The sequence below is a fragment of the Aptenodytes patagonicus genome, chromosome 15, assembly GCF_965638725.1.
Source record: "Aptenodytes patagonicus chromosome 15, bAptPat1.pri.cur, whole genome shotgun sequence".
In the NCBI taxonomy this organism is placed as follows: Eukaryota; Metazoa; Chordata; class Aves; order Sphenisciformes; family Spheniscidae; genus Aptenodytes; species Aptenodytes patagonicus.
Window position 1 is genome coordinate 3,044,082 of NC_134963.1, and position 26,437 is coordinate 3,070,518.

At 53.2% G+C, this 26,437-nt stretch overlaps 1 protein-coding gene across 1 annotated transcript in view; it reads right to left on the bottom strand.

The window, feature by feature from the left end:
- MMP17 (matrix metallopeptidase 17) overlaps positions 1-25,097 on the bottom strand; it is a 68,198-nt gene extending 43,101 nt beyond the window's left edge. Inside the window, exon 1 of the mRNA XM_076352709.1 lies at positions 25,030-25,097. The gene's annotated coding sequence lies outside the window, so the exon portion shown is untranslated. The remainder of the gene's footprint in view (positions 1-25,029) is intronic.
- Positions 25,098-26,437: the final 1,340 nt, after the last annotated feature.

The window sequence follows — 26,437 nt, forward strand, 5'->3', positions numbered from 1 at the left end:
TCTCGCAGGCAGGACTCGCCACAAGTCAGGACAGCATTGTTATGTATATATTCTGTGAATTAATGCCTTTTAGCTAAGCTAGCAAGACTTGAATCTTTTCCAGCTTGTAGGCTCATGGTTTTACTAAGTAGCAAGTATTGACTTTTAAAAAGGCCAAGACAATTTTATGACCATCAGGAATATTTCAAGCTATACAAAGCCAGATAATGGCATGGGGGGAAAAAAAGAAAGAAATCAAATCAGTTCATATATATCAGACCTTAATTACTGACTGACAACAGCCAGGAAGGAATTTTTCCTTTCAGAAGCAGCATTTCATACACTGTTAGAGACAGGGCTGGTGGGAGCCGACGGCACGTTTGCCCTTCATGGGATGGGCTCGGAGATGGAGCAGCGAGACCTGTGCTCCCACCAGCACACCAGGACCCTGCCCAGCCTGACCCAGCGTCCTTCGCCATCAAGCCACTCCTCCCTTGACCGCTGGGCTGATACGTTGGATGCACGAGCCCAGCCGTATGCTGGATGGAAAGACACGTTTCTTTCCCCAAACCACCCAAATAAAGAGGGAAAGCCACCGGCACGGAGCTTATGCCAGAGCTCCAGAGGAAAGCAGGGAGAAAACATGACGTGAAAACACGCAGGAGACGGTTTCTCTGTGACCGACTTGGGGGGAAAAAAAAAAATAAATAAAATTGCTAATTAATAGGGTGGAGAGGCTAAAGAATCAAACAGGACCCCAAATATATCAGATTAATTGAGCTTGCTGGATGGGTGGGAAGGAGCACTGCACCCGGCGGGCAGCAGCCGGGCCCCGCACTGGGCACTCGTCCCTGCAGAGGGGCACCTGAAAACCAAGTCCTCGTCAGGGCAAGGACAGCAAAAGTTAAAAGATGGTATTTTTCTCTCAATTCCATGGCTCTTTATAGTGGCTCTTCCATGGCTCTCTCATTCCAAAGGCACTTTATAGTGCCTTTCTCTGGAGGACCAGCACCGAGTGCAATCCAGCACTTCCACTGCAAAATCTTATCTCATTTTGCTCCGTTTGCCACTTCATGGGCTGGCAGGTTTTGGGAGGAACACGGCAGGCAAAGGAAGGGTGAAATCTCAGCTCCTCTGAAACCAGGGCGAGACTCCCACAGCTCAAAAGGAGCCAGGATTTCTCCCCCACATCTGATCACCCAGGCAGGGAGGTCCGAGAAGTCTCTTTCCTCCTCCATTACCCATCGCTCCAGTGAGACCCAGCCTCAACCACAGCCACAGTTTGCACCGGGTGGGAGTATCAACAAGTGGCAAAAGGCATCCTCTGATGGATGGATGGAGAGGGAAGAACAGAAGAAAATATATTCAGATTGCTCCCACGCAATTTAATCTGACTAAAAGCCACAACCACAAAGGCAGTGGCAGGCGGACGCCCATAGTAACCCCAGCCTACCAGCTCAGCAAGGCCCATTTTAATGGACTTTTTGTTCGCTCCATGTTTAAGCGAGTACATTGTACGCTGTTGTGTTGTGCTACAAAAAGCATTAAAGCAGCTTCCCAGCTCTCGGGGCGTGAGCGACAGATAAGACGGCTTGGGGACCCGCTCAGTGGGGTGCTGGAATGGGCAGGCTCCACTGGGTCACCCCCCGCAAAGCCTGGTACATGAAAAAGCAGCATGCAAGGCGTGTTAGGAAATGCGAGGAGAGGGCAAGAAGAAAGCATTGCACACCCTGATAAAGAACATCACAGACTGCTTGGTAAGAGCAGGCAAGCGTCAGCCACGAGCAGAAATAAGACAGACCCTGATGAAGATCCGGCTAAATAGAAAACTGTAGCAGTGAGCTGCGTTACAGGGATTTCTAAAGCAAAGGCAGGTTCAAGAAGGAACCGGTGCTGGGAGAAGTCTGACCCTCCACGGATGCTGCCAAGGCTGAGTACTCACGGCCCACCACCTTCTGCTGCCCCCAGACCCCCCAAAGCCTTTGGCAGGCAGGCAGCGGGTGCATTGCAAGAGGCAGGTGGCTTCCCCATGGCACGTCTGTGCAGTCATTCCCCACCACCGTCGATGCCCCACGTGCAGCATCCCCACCCGTCTTGCCGAGCAGTCCAGAGTGATGCTGCCCACAAACCCATCACGATTCCCCCCTTGGGGGTTAGGTACTAAGGAACAGGCATGCGGCTCCCTGCCCCACTGCCTTTGCACCCACCGCACCTATCCTCCTGCCTGCACCCAAAGCATCGGAGATGAACCCTGCCATCTTGAGGAACCTGACACCAAAGCATTTCCAACAGTAAATCCACCAACACACAGCAAACCGAAACTATTAGGAGAAAGGAAGCAAGCTCTTTGGGTAAGAAAACTTTAGCTGAACAACTATAAGCAGAGTAAATTCAAGATGTACTTGACCTGGACAGCAAGAAAAATCATCTCAGCAGGCTGCTCCCTCCTCTCTTTGCTGCTGGGGGCTCCGCTGGCTCCCCACGCACAGCCCCAGCAGCTCCTAGCCATCCCAACACCGGGGACATCAGGACAGCAGAGGCAAAGCCAAAATCCCCTGCCGCTTGGGCAGGCGAAGCTGGGGGGAAATAAGAGGCGGCGGGTAAACGGGGAGCAGCCGGGGACGGGAGCTTCCCCCGGAGCTCAAAGTGCATTTTAATGTTACATAAGGGTAGACTTTACAGCAAGGCTCCATTTGAAACGGATCGTGTAAGGAAAGGTTAAAGAAGCTTAAATTATTCTCTCTGAACTCGAGGGCTCAGAAGTGACGTCTTTCATGTTGCTTAAGGTACTGGGAAGTAGAAGCACAGCCCTGCACGGGGTCTGGCTGCTGTAGGGGCTTCGGGCTTCAAGGGAAAACAAAAAGTTTGCAGAAGACTATATTTCTTTTCATTTGCGCACTTACCACAGTGCGGGCTCCAGCTGGGACCAGCTAGAGAAGTGGTGAAAAACACTTCTTTTAAATTAAAGAGCTGGCTGAGTATGCCATTATTCAAGCTCATTTTGTGGCTTTTTTTAACCGGGATTCTCCAGGACAGCCCTAGGAAAACCAAAGCGGCATCCTCAGACGCTGCCCTGCCCCGTGTCCCCTTGGTTAGAGGCACCGAGCAGGTCCAACACAGCCAGACACTCCCCAGGGCTCTCTGCCCAAGCAAGACGCCTGTAGGGCCGCGAGCCCACAGCCAGCACCCGTCGCAGGCAATCTGCCCCACGGTAGCAGGACGTTGTGTTTTCCATTACTGACATAGGAAGCTGCAGGATAGCATTTAAGGAGGTTTTGGTTCAGCTTTGCCCAACAGCCACCTCCATCCCTGCCCATCAGCATGCCGTACGCTACGTGCCTGCAGGGAGAGCTGCTTATTCTAAGGGAAGCATTCCCAGTCTGACACACTGCAGTACCGTGTCCGATCTCTACACCGTGCCAAGAAATAGATTAGTTAATAGACAAGGAGGAAATATTTACTGCTTCTCATAAGGGGATTGATGAAACTCCCCCAGCGCACCCTCAGAGGGCTGCGAGCACCGTGAAACCAGGAATACGATGAATGAAGGGATACAATTAAAAAAAAAAATCATTAAGCTGTTTTAAGACTTTGCCTTTCTGCCTTGACATACGTTGTCCCACTCTCCAAGCCCAGAAATGAGGGGAGAAGGGGGGAGGCAGGACCACCGTCCCGAGGGACTGGCCAGGGCCCCACTCCAGGCGGCTCTGCAGCATCTTTAGCAAGAGCAGGAGGCAAACCCGGCCTGGGAGAGGCTTCAGGGGCTGATTACTCAGCCTAATAAGCTAGTTGAGATGCTGAAGCAGCTACATAAAGAACATGTAGTTATGCATCATTTTAATTATGCATATAATGGCTTTATCTTTTTGTTACCTTATTTCATTATTGAAAACCTTTATTTCACATATACATTTAAATTCTCAAATCCAGCCACCAACAAAACTACTTATAAATAATTTAATATACAATGAGGCACCAATTCCTCCAAAAGCAGCAATCCTGCAATGAGAGTACTGGAAACTCTCTCAGCATCTGACACTTTAATGTCATACCGGAGCACCCAGAAGGTAGCAATATATGGCCCCTCCAAGCTCCACATGCTCATTTAGAAGCTGTAGCTGAGGAGCTTGTGTGAGAAGAGCATCTCTTGGTGATCATCAATATACAAGAGAGGTCCTTGGCATGCACCAAGGCAGGAGAGCCTGCCAGTGAGTTTGCAACACCAGCATGAGAGCTGCACACAGAGAAAGAAAAGAAACCTTCAGCTGCATGGTCCTCTCTGCCCTGGAGACCCATAGCCAGCTACACAGATTAGGCTGGGCAAGAACATTCCCCTACCAATGTCTTTTGGCACCACGACGCCACATTTAGAACGGAGAAGAGTCACTACAGCATGTCAAACCACATGGAGCAATGAAGAAGGTCTTGAGCACCGAGAGCAGCTGCTGAGCACCAGCGTGCCTGCAAAATAAACCCAGGAGAGCCAAAGCGAGACCCTCACCTCCCAGCTGTACCAGGAGGAAACACCGCTAGTTATCCTAGTCCACAATCAGCATTTGCTTAATAAATATTTTTCTAATCATGTTTGTCAGCTTTTCTAATTAGACAAGATATGCAGCACAACACCTTAGTTTTTCATGTACCTGCCTCCCTTTTTCCTTCCAATAAAATGAAAGATGAATCCACACATGCAATCTTCACCCAAATGGAACTAAGATGACTTTCACCACAGGCATCCGCACAGCCAGGCTTTTACCTTACATTTCTTCATTGCATTTATTCCCCCAGTGAAGCTGTATTAAAAACGTATAGGTTAAAACAATAGATACCTGGAGATGGGAGCTCATCCTCTCTCCCTCTCTCTTTCTTTTGGTCCAGCTACAGTGAGCATTTGTGTTTAAGACCCAATAAGGTCAATGGGAAATAAGCAGGTGCTTAAGTTTAGGCATGTGAATAAACTAATTGTTCTTGAAGAGAGTACACATGTGCTTATTTTACTGATTGCTGAATCAGTGCTTTTAAGCTATCAAATTGGATCAGTCTGATTGCCATCCCAGAGTACCCTTTTGCTTCCCCACGACTGAGGCAAGACCTCTTTAACCGGATTGTTTTTGCATTACTCGGTGGAAGGGGAGAGATGCAATGAGCTCCCCTGCGCCCACCAACCCTTCCCATGGGGGACCTGTGTTACATCTTCAGCTCAAGTAAGTGGGAGATGTAAGAGTAGCTGCTAAGGAGACAACTCTTGCACCACAAAGGGGAGGCGAGTGCATCCGCGTGGTGTGGGATTACACTCTGGGTTTTCAAATTCTGCGTGTGCTATGTGGAAGGCAGCATGGGCACTGCGCATTCTGCTCTACGGTGAGATGGGAAATTAAGACATATTCCAAGGTAACATCAGATTTTGCCAGTGATGCTAACGAAACCACACCTGGCATTAAACTGATAGTGATTTTGGGTGCTGACAACAGTCTAAATTGGTGCAACTACACAGTGGCAAAACATTTGCAGCTGATGGTGTCAAATGAAGTGCAGGCAGCGCTTCATCTGAATGCCCACCTGGATGATGAGCTTCCTCCAAATGCCTCCCACAGACAAACCCAGTGCATTTGCTAATGTCATTAAGGGGGATGCTCTGGGTCGCCCCCGGCACTGCCTGTGCCACCCCACTCTGCGAAGGGCCCGATCCAGCATCGTGCAGGCAGGCTCCTGCCAGCGGCTTGTGTTTCAAGCTGCTGCGGGCAGGGCTGGGCAGGCTCTGCCCCCACCTGCTGGCTCCTTCCCGCCCCCATTCCCCAAAACCAAAGGGTCGGCCGCTCGCCAAGCACGTCCCAAACCACGGCCCCCATCCCTCCAGCCCCGTTTATGCATGACTACAAGGCATTACTGCAGGCTGGATTAACTCCCGTTTTTGTAGCCCTCCGAGAGCGTCAGATGAAGGTCCCACGGCCGTGGCATGCGTCACCCTCTGCTCCTCCCCATGCTTTCATCCGGCATGGGAGCGCCGGGACCCTCCCGGGAACAAACAGCCTTTGCAAAGGGGCTTTATCTTTGCTTGCAGGAAACCTTGAAGGTTCAGAAGGCCGCAAGGGAAATTTGTGCTGTCAAAATCAAAGCCGCGGTAATTGAACAGGAGTTTCCTCTGTCCCAGGGAGGCGGTCGGCAGAGCAGTGTTTGTGAGCAGGGACGTGAGGTTGTGTCCTACATGAGGGAGTGCACACGCAGAAGGTGAAAACTCATCCTGCTCCACGGCATGCTGCACCAACCCCATGGCTGCGGCCGGACCCGGTGGCAGGGTCAGCAGGCTGCTGAGCCACATCCCGCTCCCGCATACAAGTGCATCCTGAGGACCCTCACCCTGCTCTTCCAAGTTCATCCTCACCCCGCAACTCAAAACTTATCCTTTCTTTGTTCAAAACTAAGAAAATCTTCCAGAAAGAAGGAAAAAAAAAAAAAAAAAAGCAGCTTCTAAAGCACTTCCCAGTCTGATGTGCTAAAGCCAATTACCCAAAACAGAGGTGAATCGATGGAAAAGGCTCTTGGGTGTCGGGAAAGGCAGCAGCTGGCCTTTCCCAGAGCCACACACAGCCCGGATCGATGCTGCTTTGCGGCTGGCATCCGCTCTCCATATTTCTATTTGTTCCAGTGATGGGTTGCCAAGGTGTCAAAGTCAAATAATTTGAATTTCTTGCCAAGTGAAAGATATTCAAGGTTCAAAATTATACCTTGACCCAGTTGGGTCATTTTGCAGCAATTATCACCAATTTCTACGGTGGAAGACTGTAAGAGTTCAGAGAAGAAAAAAAAATTGCTTGTCCTTTCTTCACCTTGCATACAAATGAAAAACAAATGTGATCTTCTTGCTCTTGACATAACCATGCTTTAAAGAGCTTCACAAACATCTATTTCCCCATTTGAGCTCACACAGAAGACATTATCTCTTTTAAATATGCCTTCTCCTTGGCAGTGTGCAGCCTATCCCCTATCTTTAACATTTTAAGAAGCCGCCAAGTGGTTATTTGCAAAACTGACGTTAGGAGATGGATATAATCTATTTTAAACCTCAGCAAAAATCACCAGTTTCATGAGGTTTTAACATACGGCCGAATTAATCAAGTCACACGGATTATGAAATGTGAAACACAGCCCCCCCCAGCTCTCCACCTGCATGGGAGCAATTTGGAAAAAGCCCAACCATCTCACGGCACAGTGAGAAGAGAAAAAAAAAAATAAATAAAGGGAATGGTTTCCAACACACCCCGGCTTCCTGAGCGGTGATGCTCTCCCTAGCAGAGCATCTCTGTCTTGCAAGACTTCCACCTTGACTCGCCTTTTTGGCATTGCCACACTCCGCTCCTTCGGTGGAGACGCCCAGGGAAACTGGGAGCGATGTCTTCGGGCTCTGCACTCACCCAGCGCTGCCCCTTCTGAAGCGGGGCCAGATCCAGCCCTTCCTTCCCTCTTCCTGGATGCTTTGGCTACCTCCTGCCTTTCCCTGCTGCCCTCTGCACAGGTACTGGCACCACAGGGTCCCCTCCCCAGGAAAGGAGCCCCCAAGCTGGCTGGAAGCAGCTTCTCCCTTTCAAGGGAAAATAAATCCAGGAAAAGGCATTTCCTCCAACATTAAAATTCCAGACTCCTCTGTCTTACTTGATCTTGTTTGCGAGGTCTTGCTATTCAGTTGCTTGGAGACTTTTGTTTATTGCCTTGTTTTTCTTTGTTTTAAACGGCTGAAGTTAGTGTTTTAACCAAGAACGAGGCCAAAAATATTGATTCCCAGGCAAAACTGCCTGGAGCTTGCCACAGTTTCCATCTTTTGCTAAAGACACGTCCGACGTGAAGCGCAGCGCCCTGTGCAGTGACCGGCGGACACGGCATCGCATGCCGAATGCTCCTTCCAGTGCAGGTCACTGGCTCGGGCTGGGGGACAACAGCAGAGCAAAGTCGCGTTGTGCTGGTGTTAGCTTGCTGGATCTGGATTTTTGCATCTGTGCAAATTTCTCCAGCTGCCACCCCCCATCAGGCTCTGTGTATGGGCAGATGGGCAGCAGCACGCCGGTGATGGTCACCAGGAGTGCTTGGAAAGATAATTCTCCTTCTGCGTGCCACCGTGCAGCAGCTCTGGATGCTTTACTCAAAGCTGAGGTTTTGCTCAGGACGGGGGACCCATGCCAAGCAGCTGAGCCCCGAGCTCACACTGGCAAAACCCCAGCGGTGCCGGCTCCCACGCGGGCAGTTCAGGTGCTCTCGGGAGCAGCAGCAGGTCCCAGCCCTGGCTCGTCCCCCAGGCGCAGGGTGACTTTGATTTCCTGGTGCCGACCTGCCTGGGCTGCTGGCTTGCTGCCTGTCCTCCTGCCCTACCATCAGTAGTGGGTGAAAACCTCCCAGCACGTGCCCTGTCCTGTAGGACCCATACCAGCCAGCCCGGCACGGGTGCAGTGGGCAGCAGCAGCTCCTCAAAGCCAGGCAGCTATTTTGTAAATTATTCAGTGTGGCAGCGGCTGCCGTGTGTTGAGGAAGCACAGGCAGGAGCACGGCCCCCCGACTGCACAGAGAGGGCTTGAACAACGGCTGCATCACCTATGGGAGCTGCCAGATGCATCACCCAGGATGCTGGACCCATGGAACAACTCAGAAAATAGGGTGGAAGTTTCCAGCGATGGCAGGAGGGCAGCCGGGCGTGCACCAAAGGGGGTTTCCTCTCATGGCCCACCACCCCTGGGCTCTCCTCCGACACAGCGGGTTGTTTTTCAGGACGCAGGCGGCAGCATCACTCCCACGGACACCTTCTCTCAGCTGCCTGCATTCGGAGGGGATTTTCAACACCGTCAAACATAGCGTGCACAGAGCTGAACTCAGTCCTCCCTCGCCCCCGGGACAGGCAGCATCTCCCAGGCGCCGGCTGCTGTGCAAAGCCAGGGAAGGCAGGATGCGGTTTGAATGCAAACATGCCGGGAGGAGAAGACAAATGGCTCTGGGGGAAATACGATGACCTCCCCGGCAGTGTCAGGAAACATTCGTCAAATGGCAGAAGTCATTAGCTGTTTCGCTGCTCACCTATCGGGAATGTCACATTGCTGGTGATGGCTGGTTAATGGAGACCTGACAGGGGTTTTGCTGCCGGAGACGAGGTCGGCTCCCTGCCTTCGGGTGGCAACAGCCAGGTTTGCCCAGCACAGGCTTGGCCACTGGTCCGGGCACCCCCGGCTCTGCCCCTGCCTTGCTGATGGGCACAGCAAATTAAGCCGTGCCAGGAAAACCTGCCTGCCTTCCAACATCCCAGTGCTCATTTTTCTATAAAACCAGAAGATTTTAAAGCCTTTTGCTCAAGGTGGAAGACTACTGCAAGCCTATCACAATGGGTGGGAAGCCAAAGACCTGAGCAGGTAAAGGACTTTCTTAAAATCCATGAAAGGTCGATACAAACCCCATTACCAATCCTTTTGGACGGCTTTAGGGAGTGTTGTGCTGAACTGTATCGAGCATAAGCATCTCTGGGGAAAGCCGCTTGCCTCCTACACACAGCAGAGCAGGAGCAAGCCACCAGTCACCAGCCTTATGTTTGAAGGAGGGAAAGCAGGTTTAGTTTGTGCAGTGGTTGAATTTTGCCTACCAGAAAACCTGCCCAGCTACCGAGATCCGGCAGCGCGGAGCTGCGGCTGCCTTGCCACGCAGGCGCTGCTGGGCCAGCCCACGGCGTTTGGTTTTATGAGGGTGAAGGTGTGCTCAGCAAAAACGAAAACTGGGAAACCGTCAGGTGAAAACCACGCTTCTCCCTTCACGAGCATGGAGGTGGGATGGGGATAGATGAGAGCTAACACCAGGGCACGCAGACGGATTTATACAAATACTTAAATAAGAGCATATACTAAGGCACGTAACATAATTTAATACATTGCAAATAACATCCCACCATAACTCAACCATGGCAGCAATTATTTTCCAGTGCTGCCATGAGACCGGCAGCCCCCCGAGCTCCCGAATTAGCAGCTCCGGCAGCAGGGAGACGGCCCGGCAGCGTGCCGGAGCCTAGCCCACACTGCGGCCAAGCGCTCTCACGAGAGGCTTTTGCTCTGCAATTGCCTTAGAATAAGGGGGAAAGGAATTCAATTAAGTGCACCCATCACCTGGCAATGAAATGTTACTGTCAAGGGTCCTTTTGGGGAAGTCAGTGAGGCCTCCTCTCCTCTCTTAGGAAAAATGGCACAGATATCTGGACCAGCCACAAAGGGTACAGCGAGCGATGAGGGAGATTAATCCAAACCCAGGTGTGACCAAGGGATGCCGAGACACAAAATGAACAAGCGAACTCGTGCGCTGGGCCGCCCTGCCAAGGTGAGCTTTAAATGTAGCATGACTGCATTGATGCCTTCAAGGTAAGATGCATTTTCTGCATTACACCTGAAACGCAAAGGGGAGGTGGTACCCCCAAGAAGGGCAGCCACGGAGGGGGGGACCCGGAGGGGTTCAGCAGCATCAGGCCCCTCCTGAACCTCCTCCTCCGGTGGGAAACGGTGTCCGGCACCTTGTTGGCACATCGCACCCCCGGATGCATTTGCAGTACGCGCATCCCTCACCCATCTTAGGCCCAAACTCGTCTTCCTACGTAAAACAGCAACATGCACCTGGAAGCTCAAAAAACACAGTGCTGGGGGTCAGTGAAACGAGGCAGTGAAAATGAGCAAGAGGCCGATTCCGTAAAAGCCGCCACCACCCCCTCAGCAAAGAGGCCGCTTATCTGCGATGCTACCTGCAGCAAAGGAATACAGAATTGCGATGAAATGAAGATGCGATTTCTTTTAGTGGGTCCTGAGCCTCCTTCTGCAGTTTAGACATCAACATAGGCGTGCGACAGCTGAGTCACCAAACCAACTTTTGCAGGCTTGCCTTCCTGGAGGAACCTCTCCTGCGAAAGCGGCTTTAGGAGGAGAGTGGAAAGGGCTGCAAAACGCAGGAGTGAGCAAAGCCACACGGCGTTGCCTCCGCAGCCTCCGCGGCAGGGCGCTGCCTTGATGGAGTGCTGCTTTCGCACGGCGGCCCTCCTCCCAAACAACATTTTCTCTAGAATGGCGCTGCACGTTAAAAGTCAGTATATAAAAAATATTTATAAAATTGTATATAAAAAATATACAATCAGGCCTTGCCTGATTGTAACACACCTTCCCTCAAGCACCAAGGAAAATCTCAGCCTGGCTTTCTTGCTGAATCCACAGCAGGGCAGGTTCCTGCAAAGCCTCCCCCCGTCCCCCAAAACCCAGCCAGGGTTGCAGCACTCCCCCCCTGCCTAAAACGCTTGCACCGCTTTCAAGAAAATGGCCCATTTTCGTGTCCTGAACTCTGATGGTGTGGGTTTTTTGGGGTGCCCAGCCCTTCGCTGGCACACATGGGTGGTGATGCCCAGGGATGCCTTGGGCACCCGATGCCTGCCACAGGCATGGGTCACTGGCATCACAAGCACAGCACAGCGAAATCAAGAGTTAACGTTAAGAGTTAAATTCAAAACACAAGGAAACAGCACTAGCACAGGGATGGAAATAGGAAAAGGCTGTCAGAGATGAGAGCACCGGGACTGAGCCCCCCTGGGTGCTGTTTTGGTAGGGCAGGGGGGAGAAACAGGATCACCAGGAGACCCTGAGCGGATGGCAAGAGTCTTCCAACCATCACTCCACCAGACCGTGGCCGTTTTCGGTCCTCCCGGTCCTGCCCAGAGCTGTCCCCGCGGGCAGGGACAATGACAGGGAAGCCCTGCAAGAGCCTCTCGGCTGCGGCACGTCAGTGCACGCCGTGCTGGCCACCGCGCTCTCCTTCCCCCTCCCCGGCAGCCTCCCCGGCGCAGGGCTGGCAGGGCACCAGGGAAATTAAGCAGGCGATTTCTAAAGCTGAGAGAAAAGCAGCCATCTGGGCCCTAACAGACAGGTCGTTTAATGAACAAAGGGAATTTTCTAGAGAAGCCGGAGAAATGCAACAGTGAATAAAAGAAGCAGTAACCCCTCTGATCCATCCAGAGGCTGCCGTAAGAGAGAAGCTTTCAGGGAGCGCTGAATACCGGGGTAATGCCCCGTCCTGTCTCATTACAGGACGAAGCAGGAGATGGGCTGAGGCGGTGGGAAGCAGGAAGGAGCAGGGTGGGCCGGGGGTGAAGTTCAAGGTTTTCTGTGCCACAAAGAGCCGGGGCAGCCGCCCACGACGGCGGGGGCAGCCACCCCCGGCAGCCCCCTCTGCCTAGGCACCTACTTCTGCAGCTTTGGGGATGGGATTTACATCACTAAGTCCCCTAGGAGACTTCACGCACCCTCATCTTAACTCTCAGCATGTTCCCCTGCAGAAAGTAAGATTATGACTCGTGTGACGGACAGAAAACCCAGGCGACCTTCCCCGGTCACAGCTCCAAAGTTCAGGGTACAAACCTGGCACCCTTGCCCTCACCTTGCACATCCACCACCAGCTACAGACACCTCCTCTCCTTTCTGCTCTTCCTCGTAGGAAAACCATCATCACTCATAATTCAATTTTCGAGTACTTTCTTACCCCATCGTTTCATGCTCACAGGCAGCGGTCCCCCTTCTCCTGGGGCTGGCGAGCAGGTCTCTTTTGAAGCTCTTTCAGGTTATTGAACTACTATGTTAATGCAGCTTGTTTCCCATCAGTTGAGGGCAGAGTGCCGGGGACATCATTTATTTTCCATGTTTATTTATGTCAGGAGAGTCCTTAAAGGATTTGTTTGCAGCTGCTTCGGTCGCTGCTCTTGCCGAGGTTACCTCCCGCCCCACCGCGTGCCAGCAAGTCAGGCCTGGGGAGACTGGAGTCCACCAGCTTCCTTCAGCTGTTTTGATGCCGTGGAAACAACTAATTTCCTTTGTGCTTCTTAATGAGGAGCAGAATCTCCCCTTTTTCTGGCTAGTAGGCCCTTATACCCCTTGAAGGCAAGGCCAGCTGGGAACCGGCAGCGATCCCTCAGTCTAACGCCCCTGTTTCTGCGCAGTCCCCAAAGAAGGGCCAGTTCTGGTCACCTCCTTTTCGGATGGCTTGAGCACGTCCCGTCTGGACTTTGACAACACGAACACAGCAGAAAGCAATGTTCTTCCCATGGCGTGTAGGCCCCCCCAGGAACAAGCTCCTCCTCCAGGACAATGTGGATGGGAGACCTGTAAGACCTTGTAAAATTGAAGTACTGGGATTATCTCAACAGAGCAATTCCCTCTACCCCCCCATCCTCGTGGAGGAAGCAACTGGGTGTATATTTTACTCTGCCTGCCACTGCCTTTATTATTATTTCTCCAGGCTCAGTCATGGCTGCAGGTGGTCACTTTTTTTTTTTGCTATAAACCATAAAAGTCTAATTTGCAAACGGAGGTGACCTCCTCTGCACCAGCCCCTGCTCAGGGCTCCACACCAGCCCCGGTTCATCACCCACGGATGATGGCCAGACCCTGCACCCTTTCCCAGGTGGTCCAAGCCTGCACATCGCCCTGCTCCCAGCTGCTACCCAGCAACTTCCAGCTCTTTGGAGTATCCCGAGGTGATGTGCTGGGGAGCTGGCTGCCAGTTAGTTTTCTCTTTAGGGTTCAAGACTACCCCAGTGGAGGAGAGCGTGCCATATCGATTTCCTCTGTTGTCCTCGCAACTGTCCGGGCAAAGAAACATTTGTTAATTTGTGACAGTTCCCTATGGAGGCCGCTTGCACAGCGGAGCTGGCAATTTTGCCAGAAACTCTGCTTTAAAGGGTTTTGCAATGTTAATTAAATTTTTGCAGTTGTATCTTTTGGCTCTGAATAAGATCCAAGCCTCTCTGAGCACGTGAAGAAGAGCTCAGCATCTCGTCCCCGTTCAAACCTGGCTCTGAACAAGTTTGGCTCCCAAGACTGAATTCCCTGTTCGCAGCCATCAAAAATACAGTATTGTCCCTCACCAAAAGGAAATGAATTCAGACACGGTATGGGTCTAGATAACCTAGAGGCTGAGAGATGATCCCAGAGCTACAAAAAAGCAGATGTCCTTGCCCGGAGAACCGATTCCTCTAAATAGACAAGCAAGAATTAGTATCTATGATTGCACAGACAGGCACAACGCATGAGGGACAGTGAGTCACCCCAAGGACTCCGGATGAATTCAACACAAAGCTCCCGCAACTCTGGCTCCCTTTCACCTCCAACAATGCACAGCCCCTGCCTCGGGCTGGCACCGATGACCTCCGCCAACGTGGCTGGGCTTTCGTAGACACTGCTTTCCAGGAAAGCATGGAAGGAAGAGCGGCTGCCAAGCGCCTGGGAAACGCAGGAGGAGACAGGTTGGGTTTAATAGGTAAAATTCTTTAGAAATTTAAAACAGAAGCCGTTTTTTCAGGAAGAGGTTATTAATAAGCGAGATAGGAGGGAAACGTGGAGAAGATAAGGAGAACTTTAATTCAGGGAAGCTGTGGGACTGGGGCTTCCCAAGCAGCAGGGCTAGATCCACTGCCCGAGCTGTTCCTGCGGCGGAGGTGGGAGACGGGCACACGGCTCACCAGGGTCCCGCAAGGCTGGGAAACCAGAACGGAGGATGGAAAACAAACCGACGGTGCTGGGCTGCCATTTCCTACACAGCATAGCACGATTTCTGCCAGCTATTACAAAGGGGCCTGGAAGCGAGACGGTTGGCGGGGTCAGAAGATGCTTGGCACCAGCAGGTTTGCTCCCGGGCAGCTATTAATCATCGCCCTTTACAGCCGGAGCTGCCCGAGTGCGATGGAGGGGTGGTGCTGGGCTGCGAAGGCGAGAGCCAGCGCGTTGGCACTGCGGTCCCGTGGACGCGTTCACCCGCTGACATTTTCAGGAGGTGGCCGAAGCAGCGTAACGCCTTCCCAAGGGGAGCGGCAGAGACGCCGCAGATGGGTGACGGTGGGTCTGTGCCTGCTTTGCGGCTACGGGAAATACCCGGCGGGCTCAGCGCCACGGTACGCTACTTCAAGAAGAAAGTCAAAGTTTGCGCAGCAGTTGGTAAAAAGGTATTTGCTATGAGGTAGAGGGCAATCACTGCAGAGTAAGAGCAAGGAGGCGCAGAAGGCACTTTGCAAACTTTATCCGCTGAAAGCACGGACTACTGTTGCCACGCGGGGATTTAGTGACCAAAGGTCTGCACCAAGGGGCAGGATTTGAATGCTGGGAGCCCCTTCCTCCCAGGCTAGGTTAACACCATTTCCCTCACCCTCTACTAATAACAGCAATAAAAAAGGCACTCGGGCAGCAGCCTGGAGGGCTGGGCACGGCGCAGACCCGGGGGGAGAGCCCAGCTCCCCACCCCGCTCCCACGGGTGGGTTTCCAACCTCCGCACCCAGCCCAGCACCAACGTATTTTCTCGGGTATTTTCCCGGTTTCCACAAGAGGGCAGCGGCACGACGCCGACGGGGACGCAGCGGTGTCCCAGAGCAGCACCCACCCGGCCCCGGGGCTGAGCCGGGGCCCCTTCCCAGCACCCAGGGCCCTACAGCGGCAGGAGATGGGGCACGCCAGAGGCTCAGGGACGGGATCTCGCCGCGAGGTTTTGTCTGCAGAAGAAAAGCGGTTGCTGTACATCTCCCAGGAGAGCTCCCTGCAAAGGCTGGGAGCGGGGAGATCTCAGTTCCGCAGCCCTGGCTCACCAAGACATTTGCTGTTGCAGAAAGAAACCCCTTTTGCTCAAAAACGCAATTCTCTGGAATAGCTCTGCTAACACCGAGGGGCTGTGGGGAGGGGAACGGGCTTTCCCTGCTGGGTGCAGAGGGGAACCCACCATCACCTATCTCCTCCAACCTCTGCATCCCCGTGCACAGCCCAGGCAGGGAGCACTGACCCCTCAGGAGCTGCTCCTCTGGGGAAACGGCTTGGTCCGCAGGGCGCTGTTGGGCTCCTGGCAAACCCTGATGCAGGGAAAGACCTAGCTGGAAAGAGATATACCAGTGAAAGTAAACCCCCCCAGTAACAGAAGTGTGGATGAAAAGAGCTGGCCCAGCTCAGCAGACGGGCTTTGCAGAGCAGAACCACAGGGCACACACCTACCCCAACGCGGGGGTCAGCCAGCAGACCTGTAAGTGTCGGGAAGGCAGAAGTCACTCCAGGGCATCACCTGGGAGAGCTGCATCCCGCAGCTGCAGCCCGGGCAGGTCCAGCTCCCAGAAGCGCTCCTCTTCTTCAATGCCTCTGGCTCCCAGCAGCGTCACGAGCAGCGACAGGACTCAGCGCTGCCAGGACCCTGCCGAGGTACAGCCCAACCACACGCAAACTGTCACCGGCACCTACGCAACAGCATTCGTATTCATACCGCAACTCTGAGCAAATACATCAAGCGCTTCTTCCTCCACTACGCGACCCTCTGCACTGCCGCGGTTTGATGGGGAACAAAGCAGCTCTTAAGAGCCAAAATACATAATACTGCCAAGCGCTGACCCAGCAACTGCCTCTCACGTGGAGCCCCTTGAGCTGCACCCCAGGGAGCTGCCAGTGATGGTCAAAGGAGGAGAGTCTATGAAAGCCCCCCAACACCAGACCAGGCTGGGTACCCTTCACGAAGGGAAGTCTTTGACTATTAGAGACCCGGTGCTCGGAGCTCAGGTTACCTTTCAGCGAGTAATGCGATTCCTCGGTCAACAACTACATCTCGTGCCTCAGAGCCTGGCAGATCAGGCACTTGGTGCTCCGGGTTTTAGGCAGAGAAAGAGAATTTTAGTATCTTCTCAGGGAAGTTTTTTAACCCAGGTGAGCTTGTAGAAGACTACGCGAATCACTGTTGCCCCGTTCACCGCCCATGTGGGACCCTGGAGCATGACAGCTGATTTCCTCTAGATTATCTTGATCTTGCTGGACACTGAGTGAGTGCGTACCAAAGCACGAGGTGTATTAGAAATGCCAAAACGGCAACAGATTGTCTGACGGGGCTGTCATTCTGTCATGAAATATGACATGCATCCAGCCCGGGAGGAAGAACTGGATTGCTGTACACTTTAATGCCGGCTGAGGCCATGCAAGATTATTCCTCATTTCGGAGTCTCATTGATCAGACCTGGAGGATGCATTTCTGCAGCGTAAACAACATGTGGCAAAAGTCCCAAACCACCTACCTCTCTTTAGCTGTGCTTTTATATAAAACATGTTGCCATTTCACAGGCGCGTCTATGAGGGATTTCCCTTTTGTGAACCCAATTTCCTCTCGCTTTTCAACAAAAATGCATCTCTGACATGAAGGATGCAAGGTAGAGACAGCACGGCTTGGTACACAGCAACGGGGAATTTGCCAAGCAGCAACAAAATGGAGAACAAACAAGAAAAATAAAAGCCAATTTAACGCGGAGAATTTATCAAAGGAGCAAAGATGCTTCTCGAGCAGCATCACTGGCTGCCCTTCTGTTGGCAGTCGTGCCGGAGGGACACTATGAGCACGAAGAAGGAAGAGCAACGACAAAGTAAACACAAGTAACAAGGTGGGAACAAGCCTACGGGCGGGTGGGAGCTCCCCATGCTCCCCACCACGTGCCTTGTCAAAGGCGCAGCCTCAACCAAGCACCAGCTAGGACATAACTGATGTTGAGTGGATGTAATATCTCTGGAGGAGATCCCACATGGTGGGCTCAAGAAAAACAGGAGAGTGCGCTTTGTTTCTGTCTTGCTCAGAGATAAATGAGACCCGACAACCCTTTCACAAAGGCTGAATTCGTCAACTCCAGAGCTTACAGGTCATTAGATCTGGAGTCACGGTGGGATTGTCTTTAGCAGTCATGATATCGTTTTGTTCCTTGTGCTTTCCTTGGGATCCTGTAACCAAACTGCCCAGGAGCTACAGTAAGACAAAAGGAGCATTTTCTTGTGTTACACCCTTCAGCCAAGCAGACCTCCAAGTTTTTGGTAATTACAGGCCTTTGAGAAGGCACTGCCTCCGTGGTGGCTGTGGAGGAGCCTGGCAGAGCCACCCAGCAGCTCAGGGCACCAGGAGTCACAGCTTCGACTTTGAGGGAAACATGAAAATCCATCTCCTGAGATGTACTTCAGCCACAGCGTCAGCAGTAGTATTTCTGCATGTGACAACATCTCACCGAGAAAAGCAAATCTTCATGAAGGGTTGACTAATACATAGACAGTCAAACAAGAACAAGCAGTATAGCCTATAACTCGCAGCGTTTTGGAGAGTCTGCAGCTGCCAATCAAGTGCACGCTTCCTCAGATGAGTGTTTCCAGGCTTTCTTCTCAAAAGGGATCTCACGGGAACCCCTTCCTCGCACACCAGTCTTTTCTATCTTTTTGTCTCATTCAGGTCCCCTCCAGGGTTCAGCTGCTCACTTGGTCCCGACACCGCTCTCAGATCTGCTTCCTCAACCTCAAAAAAGCCTTGGACAGTGAGATCCCCAAAGTCTGGCAACAACCCGTGAAGTTTCCTTTTGGTCTCTTGATAGTCTGCCATCTCCAGCAAGGGGCATTTGGTGGGAAGTGGAAAAATCCAGAGCTGGGTGCTTTGGGATGGGAGCCCTGGGGAAGCTGAATGGGATGAAATGCTTCCACCATGGCATGGGACAGGCAACCTCCGCAAATGAAGACAAACCTGTGGATGAAGCAGTCCAGACCTCTTATCTCCCACTTGTATTTTGGATGAGGGAACCTTTTGTCCTGCATCCTTAAAGGACATGTGTAGCAGGCCACGTAGGACACACTCCAATTGCAGAGCAAATCCAGGACGTAACGGCAGCACCTGGGCTGTGGGGTGATCTTCAGCAGGCAGGAGCTGAACCACAGGAGATGCCAGCCGGGGTTTGTTAAATGACAAGATGATATGATCCAAACATGTCCAGCACCTTCAAGCAAGGACCCTGTGGCACAGGTAAAATTGCTTTTATTCACCCAAAAGATCAATATTGTCAGGATGAAATAATATGTTAGCCAGTGTGAAGAACTCCACCTGACCACTGACAGTCAACAGGCAGAAACTCCCTCTTGAAAAGATAGTATTAAAAAAATCCTGAACATACTGCCAGTTCCCAAGTCACCGTATTCGGACCGTTCTCACCAGGAGCTGTAGATCATCTCCAGACTTCTTGGAAGAACGATTTTCTGTGCACGTGGTTTATTCTGATGCAGGAAATTCCTCAGATTTAATCTGGTTCTTTTCTATTAAATCATCATGGCTGATCAAACTGCCAGAGCCCCATCTGAAGACCACATTCCTTGGTGAACATGGGCATTTACTCCACGTCAATCATGGCAGGACTTTCCTCTGAACAAACCTGTTGTCAAAGGCAGTTTCTCATTACGCTCATCTAAAACTCTCCGGTCCTTCAGTAGCCTCTTCCCCTCACCCCCACACGTCTGCTTTGTTTTGCACTGGATTTAACTTTGCATATGTGGTTTGGTGTGGGTTTTTTTAATATAAACATCAAATCTCTTAATTCTCTGACCCAGAAATCAGAGACAATCCTCATAAAAATCTGGGACAATGAAGACACACGCAGCTGCACGTGTGCAGCAGCAAGAGCTTCCGAAACTCCCAAATCTACCCATTTAAAGTGTTTTTCATTAAAGAAAGCATTTTGACAACTGTTGCCGTCAGATCTCAGGTTATTCTGAAATCAAATCCTTGGCTTTCAAGTGCAGCTCTACGCTGAACGAGACATTTTAAAGAACGACGACGCGGTGGCCCAGGTTTACCATCAGCTGGCAATTCACATCCAAGATGCGAATTGTCACCTCCACGTTGTCACCTCCACAAGGCCAGCTAGGACCCGAGACCCACGCTGGGTACACGCCTGCTCCCACAGCATCCAGAAATAAAGGTTCCCTCAGCTGCAGCGTGACCTTTCCCGGAGCCGCACAGCCCATTCCTGCAGCACTTTTGCCAATGAGTAAATAATGAGAAATTAGTGCGCAGCCCCGGCGATGAGTCAGAGCGAGCCGCTGCTGGCACTAATGAACCTGCAGGGACAAAACAGGGTGTCGGAGATATCCAAGCCCCTCAGTTTCATGACGACTGGGGGGCCCATGTCACCCCCATGTCCTTGGCAGGGCCGACTCCCCGCTGGTGAGTTGCACCCAGACACCAAACCCGGAGAGCCCCGTCCGATGCCAGGCAGGGGATGGGAACGCGCTGCGTTTCGCATCGCCTCTTTGCAAGTTTAATTTAATGAGGGAGAATAACGAAGTATTGCAGGTTAAGTCAGGTAGGCGCATGCAGGCAGCGACCTCCCTTGTGAGAGCCCCAGGAGTTTTTAGGGGCAAAAGGAGGGTACAGAGGTACAGCTCCACCGCACGCTGCCACCAGGGATAGCAGGGTCTGGCTGGGGGGTCCTGCGAGCCAGGAGCTGCTTCTACCCCGCAACGCTTCGCTGCAGCACCCAAGGTTGAAGAGCGAGGCCAAGGTGGGAGCTCACCCGCTCCATCCCCAGCACCAACCATGGGGAAGTCCCCAGTGACAAGCTGGGTTTCACACACCTGCTCTGAACCCTTCCTGAATGCAGAGTCTCATTAAAGCGGGTAGTTTAGCTTAACTGTGGATAATTCACACGGCTGGGCCCATAATAGCAGCCAAGCGCAGGAGAAAATTGCATTACTGTATCTGGAGGTCTGGGGTGCTCAAATCTGAAAGGGAAGTAGCGGTTCAAACCAGCCAGGGCTTTAATACCAGATTAAATGCCTTCACAGGAGCCTGTCTGTTTGAAAGCTTCCAGCCAGCCTTTTGTCAAGCCAATTTAGTCTGCATTGTACTTTGGCTTCAAGAGGCACCTTAAAATGTAACCAGCAGCATTTTATTTTGTTTGGGTTTTGGGTTTTTTTTTTTTTTTAAATGGTAGCTTAACTTCCTTGGAGGGAATTCATGGACCTGGGACGGCCACTGCTCCGTACGGGAAGGGAAGGAAGTGCTTTAATGGCAGAGGGGCCAAGCAAAGCGCCTCTCTCCAAGGCCGTTGGCCTGAATGCATTATTGTTTAGGGAATCTATTGAGCATTTTGTCCTGAAAGACTTGCCATTTTAGAAGGCTGAATGAAGCTCCAACTGGGATTATCAATTTTTAATTTCCCCATTAGCAGAAACAGAAGGTTACGAGTCTTGTAGTTTCTCCTGATAGAGGGAACAGCCTATTTCCATACAAGGATTTTACTTTAAGAGGGCTAATTATCCCAAGCCTTCAACAAGGAGGTAAGCCATGTCTCAGGGACACCGTGCCTGGCCCCAGGTGCTTAAATGCAGCAATTTAGTAGAGTTCCTGGCTGATCCCAGGGCAGGCAGGAGTGCGACTGGACCGGCATGTGCGGCTGCACGTGGGCATCTGGCAGCGACAGCAGCGGGATGCTCCTACCCTCCTGCAGGCAGGAAAAGTACCCCAGAAACAGCAAGAAGGAGCCCCATTCCCCAGGCGTGGGCCGGCTTCTGCTTTGAAATTCGGCACCTGGGGAGACGCGGGGCACAGATTTGTAGGAAACTGCCGCTCCTCCTGCCCCTCCACTCCCTGATGTGGGGACACAGAGGAACCTCTGTCTGTCCACCAGGCCCACCCCACAGCGTCGCAGGGCTCGTCACAGGGCTCTGTGCCACCCCGGCTCTCCCCACAAGCGCATCCTTGTCATTCAAATGAGAAGCTGCCACAAAGGCGAGGGTCCTGCCCTGAACAAAGAGCCGCTTGGGACCGCGGCGGAGGGGGATGCGGGTCCGTGGTCTCCACCGATGAATGCAAATGCCTCCATCCCCTGGGAGCAACTTCTCTGGGAACAACACAGGCGGGCTTTGTGAGCAGGAGGCCGAGAGAGGCATCGCTCATACGCAAGCCCCCAGGAATGCCCAGCAAGCCCCAGCTGGAGAAACGCCTTGGGGGCACACACAGACCTTCCCTGTCACCCCTGACCACGCAGTCAAGAAAAAGCAGCTCACACTCGTTTTTTTTGCACCCACGCTCTTGCAACCGAACTAAAACTTTCCTGGCACTCCCACGTCCCTTGGCCACTGACACCAGAGCCCATGTCCACGAGGGATGATCTTGGCAGTGCCACCACCACCACCTCACCGCCAATTCCCGTCCTGCAACCCCAGTGCCAGGGCCAAGCATCTCCCTAGGGCAAAGCATCTCCCTCAGGGCCAGGCTTGCTCAGCTTTGGGCATCGGTCCCTCCCCAAGCCACAGCTTTTGCCCGGCACCCAGCGTCCCACCGCACAGCTGCCGTACCCACAGCGGGCAGTTTAGCAGCCAGCTCCTTTGCAAACCCGCAGGTCTCCAGGTCAACACCTTCACTGTACAGACTCCAGTGCGCCGGCTCTTCTGAAAACTAAAACTTGAAGGTAGACCTCCCTTCAGACCTGGTTCAGAGCCCAGCACAGTGAGAGCTCTTATTACTCGGTTACTACTAACGTATATAAAGTTTTTGCTGCTCGCACCCCTGAGACTCTCAAGCCCAGACAGCCATAAAAAGATGCGATTTGCGAACGCTGGGCACTGCAATGAGGAGGGGTTGGGGGGTTTACTGTAAAGGCGGCAGTGCAAAATGCAAAGTAGTAAATCTCAAAAGCAATGTACTAAAATTCAAGGGAAACACTCAAGTCAAGCTCCGTTCCATCTGCTATTTCATGCTCTCTTTGTTAGAGCAGCTAATGGAGAACAATAAAAACATTAATAATCAAGCTAGATTTATAACCTGGGCAGGATATTCCACCAGTAATGAAATCTGGAGAATCATTCAATATGATATTGCTTTGGGCAGCACTCTGACAAGAACTGCCTTTGAATTATAGCCCTCTTTCGTTTTGCTGAACTTTAATTTGGCCCAGCACCACTGTTTCATTTAAAACAAACCTGCGGCAGGACTGGAGCGGAGGATGCAGCTCAGAGGCGCAGTCCTGCTCGGCACTGAGAGCCTCTCGGCTGCAAGGGGGTGATATTTGGGATGTAAAAGCTCTGTTGACATTGTGCTCTATTTACTGCAGAGAATTGTTGAATATAATTTTCAAAGGTTAGCGGAGCTTTCTATCGCCATGGTTTCATGCTTCCTAGTTTTCAAATATTTGGTTGAAATGCATCACAGATCTTTAATTTCTTAGTTGCTTCATAAAGTGGATGTCAAATAATTCTTCTTAAAGCTCTCACTTCCCACGCAGTGGTATCTTCCTGACAAACACCTCTGAAAATACCTGGCGTTTTCTGCTCCCTGCTGCTCATTAGAGGGCATAAGCATAAACCTGCTTTACAATCAACCCCTTCCTAATCCCACCAGTACCGTCTCCAGACAGTGTTGCATTTGCCCCAGCAAGAAATCACCGAGACACCCATTTGACATCATCTACTTTGTCCTCCCCAGCCTAAATAGCCTCTTAACGTAGGGCTCTGTAATCCCCTTCTCCTGCAGTTCACTTCAGTTATCATCATCCCTGGCACCTTTTGCTTTGCGAGACTGCCACAGCTCTTCAGCATGGTTTTGAGCTACCGCTCAAATCCAGTCCAGGACAAAAAAAAAGGTACCTTAATGCCTGAAAGCTGTCAGTGATAACTAATAAACCCCCTCGAGTATTAGCATTTAACCTGTAAAAGCTGAGTGCGGCATGTACGGTAGCAAGGGCAAAAGCAGGTCAAAGACAAAGTTTGAGTCAAATTGACTGGGGCAGAATACATCAATTCATGTGCTGTTTGCATGAAATATTAATTCCAGCCTTAACATTTGGTTATAGACAAAAGCAAATGCACCGTAATAATGCAGATGTGCCTTATCTTCCCCACATTTTCTATTCTGCTAGGAACCGATGGGGAATGATATGCTTTGTCCTTCCCGGCAGGTGTTTGAGCAGGAGCCTGCGAGCCGGAGCACACGCTTGGCAGCCAAGCCGCGGCGGCAGTGTCCTGGCGCACTGCTCCGTGCGAGCCCCGCTCATTAGATAATCCTGCCGTGCTGCAAATCCTCCCTCCCTCTCTCCTTCACAGCAGCGTACAGGCGGCGTTTTGAAATTCTCTGAATTTCGGGGAATTTCTCCAAACTGGCGGGTCCAGCCCCAGGACTGCTCGTCCATGCCCAGCCACAGCTGGCTTTCCAACACCCAGGTTTGACATAGTCATGGGGCTTCTCCTCTCTGAGCTACGGCTGGTATCAGCTACGAGAAACTTTTCCTCCTCCTCCAGGAGAAAAGCCTCCATCCCTCCCCTCTCAGAGGAGACAGCGTGGAGCTGTACGGACCTGCTGGCACCATGACCTGGCAGGGACATGACCTAAGCCCTCACTGCCTGCTAGAACCTGTCATCTCCCTGCAAACCGAGCAGGCACCTGTGAGTGGAGAAGCGGGACCACAAGGATGCCCATGCTGTGCAGACCACCGCAATGAAGTCAACCCTCTGCCTGCTGCCGGCACAGAGCAGCTCCTAATGTATCTCCGAGCGTGTCCCAATCCCCAGGGATCGCTCCAACTCTAAACGTGCCATTTTACCCCGCTTGCTGGCAGGGGTTTGCGTGGCTCCTCTGCAGGCGGAGAGCCCTTGAGAGAGGCCAGCCCCTTCTCAGTGCCCGAGAAATCACCATCCGTGTGTGAACGCTGCTGGGGCCATCACCCCGCGAATGCTGGGCTGGGGGAAAGTTGGGCCACTGTGCCGGGGTGCAGGGGGACACAGCGTAGTGGGTGCGGGGACGGGGGGCACAGAGCGCGGGGGAGGCACCACGCACTGGGTGCAGGGGGTTGTGCAATGGTTGCAAGGGGTGCACCAGACACCGGGTGCAAGGGAGGGGAGACGCTGGCTTCAAAAGGGCTCTGTGCAGTGGGCGGGGGGCACTGGGTGCAGGGGGGGAGATGGACACTCCAGTGGGTGCGGGGGGGGTGGGGGGGGGCACCAGGCGCAATGGGAGACACCACATAGAGAGTGCTGGGGAGGGGGCACCGGGTGGAAAGGGGCACCGAGCGCAAGCTGGAGGGCACCGGCTGCCAAGGAGGGCACCGAGCAGCGGGGCGCTCCGGGGAGCATTTCCAGCTGCCGGAGCTCGCCCAGCGCCGCGGGGGCCGGCGATGCCCGGAGATGGGGGGGGGGGGGACCCAGAGAGGCGGGCGCCGGGTGGGGTGGGAGCGGAGAGGAGCGGGGGGGTCGCGGATAACTCACAACGCCCCGGGTGATGTCGTCCGCCGCGGGGGTCGGCGCCGCCGGCGCTTCTTGCCACGCCAGCCACAGGGCGACCACGAGGAGCATCTCCCGGCGGCGGGCGCGGTGCCGGGCGGCGGGGCTCAGCATCCCCCCGCGCCCCGCGCCTCCCGCCGCCCGCCCCGGCAGGGCCCGGCCCCGCGCTGGGCTCCGCCGGGCCGCCGGGCTCCGCGCCGCATCCGCGCTCCCGCCCCGGGCTGCCGCCGCCGCCGGGGAGGGAGGCGGGCTCGGCTCCGCGCCGCTCCGCTCCGCGCCGCTCCGCCGGGGAGGTTCCGCTCCGCTCCGCGTCCGCGCCGCCGGGGAGGCTCCGCTTCGCTCCGCGCCGCTCCGCCGGGGAGGCTTGGCCGCCGGGGCGGCTGCGGGGCGGCGGGTGCGCGGTCACATCGCCCCGCTCCCGCACCCCGCGGAGCGAGAAAGTTGCTTCGGGCGCTGCCGCGGAGCCGAGCGCGGCTCGGCTGCTGCTCCTGCCGCGCACCCCTCCGCGCCCGGCCGGCGGAGCGCCCCGGCCAGCGGCGGGGGAGGGGAGGGGAGGGGGAAGAGGAGGAGGAGGAGGAGGAGGAGGAGGAAGGGATGCTAATGAGGGAGGCGGTGTCAGGGCTCCGGTGGGGAGGGGGCGGCACAGCGCGGTCTGGCCGCGGCGCTGCGCAGCGCCGAGCACCGGCGGCGCTCCCCGCGCGTAGCGGCTGGCGGAGGGGGGCTCGGTGCCTGACGGCAGGTTGTGTCCCCGCTCGGCTTTGTATCCGCGCCTGGCTGAAACGCCTCGGGTTTCCGACGCGCTGCTTTCTTAGCATCAAAATTTCTTTAAGTACCAGCCCCATCCTCCGAGTTTTTTAAGGTGATGCGGAAAAGAGCGGGGGGTTGGTGCGCCTCCGACTGATAGCCAGTCTCAGCGAGACGAACGTCTGGCTTGTCCCCATAAACAGCATAATGGGATCCTATGGCCTCTGCAGCACGCCCTCCCACGAGAGCTGTGAATCTGCCACATGCTCCGACAGGCCAGATGGCGGGGGGCACCCTGGCACCTCCAGCTCCCGCCACTTCGGGATGAAAATGTACTTCACGCTCAGCATCTGCGCTCCCCACTTCCTATTAGCACATTAATACACTCAACGGCTTTGGAAGTTATCTTTAAAGTTGTTTTAAAATGGAAACTGTAAAGGTACTTTTTTATTTCCATTTCTTATTTATATTTAAAAAAAAAAAAAAGGATTGGCACAGATGAAAAATTGCTTCTAGATGCTGCTGGGGCAAAATTGTAATTGACATTGATATGACACCTTCCACACAAATAGATTAATTCAGCAATGAACCATAGCTGCTTCTGGAGATATTTAATGAGAGACGGGACTAGAGCAAAGCAGTGGAGGAG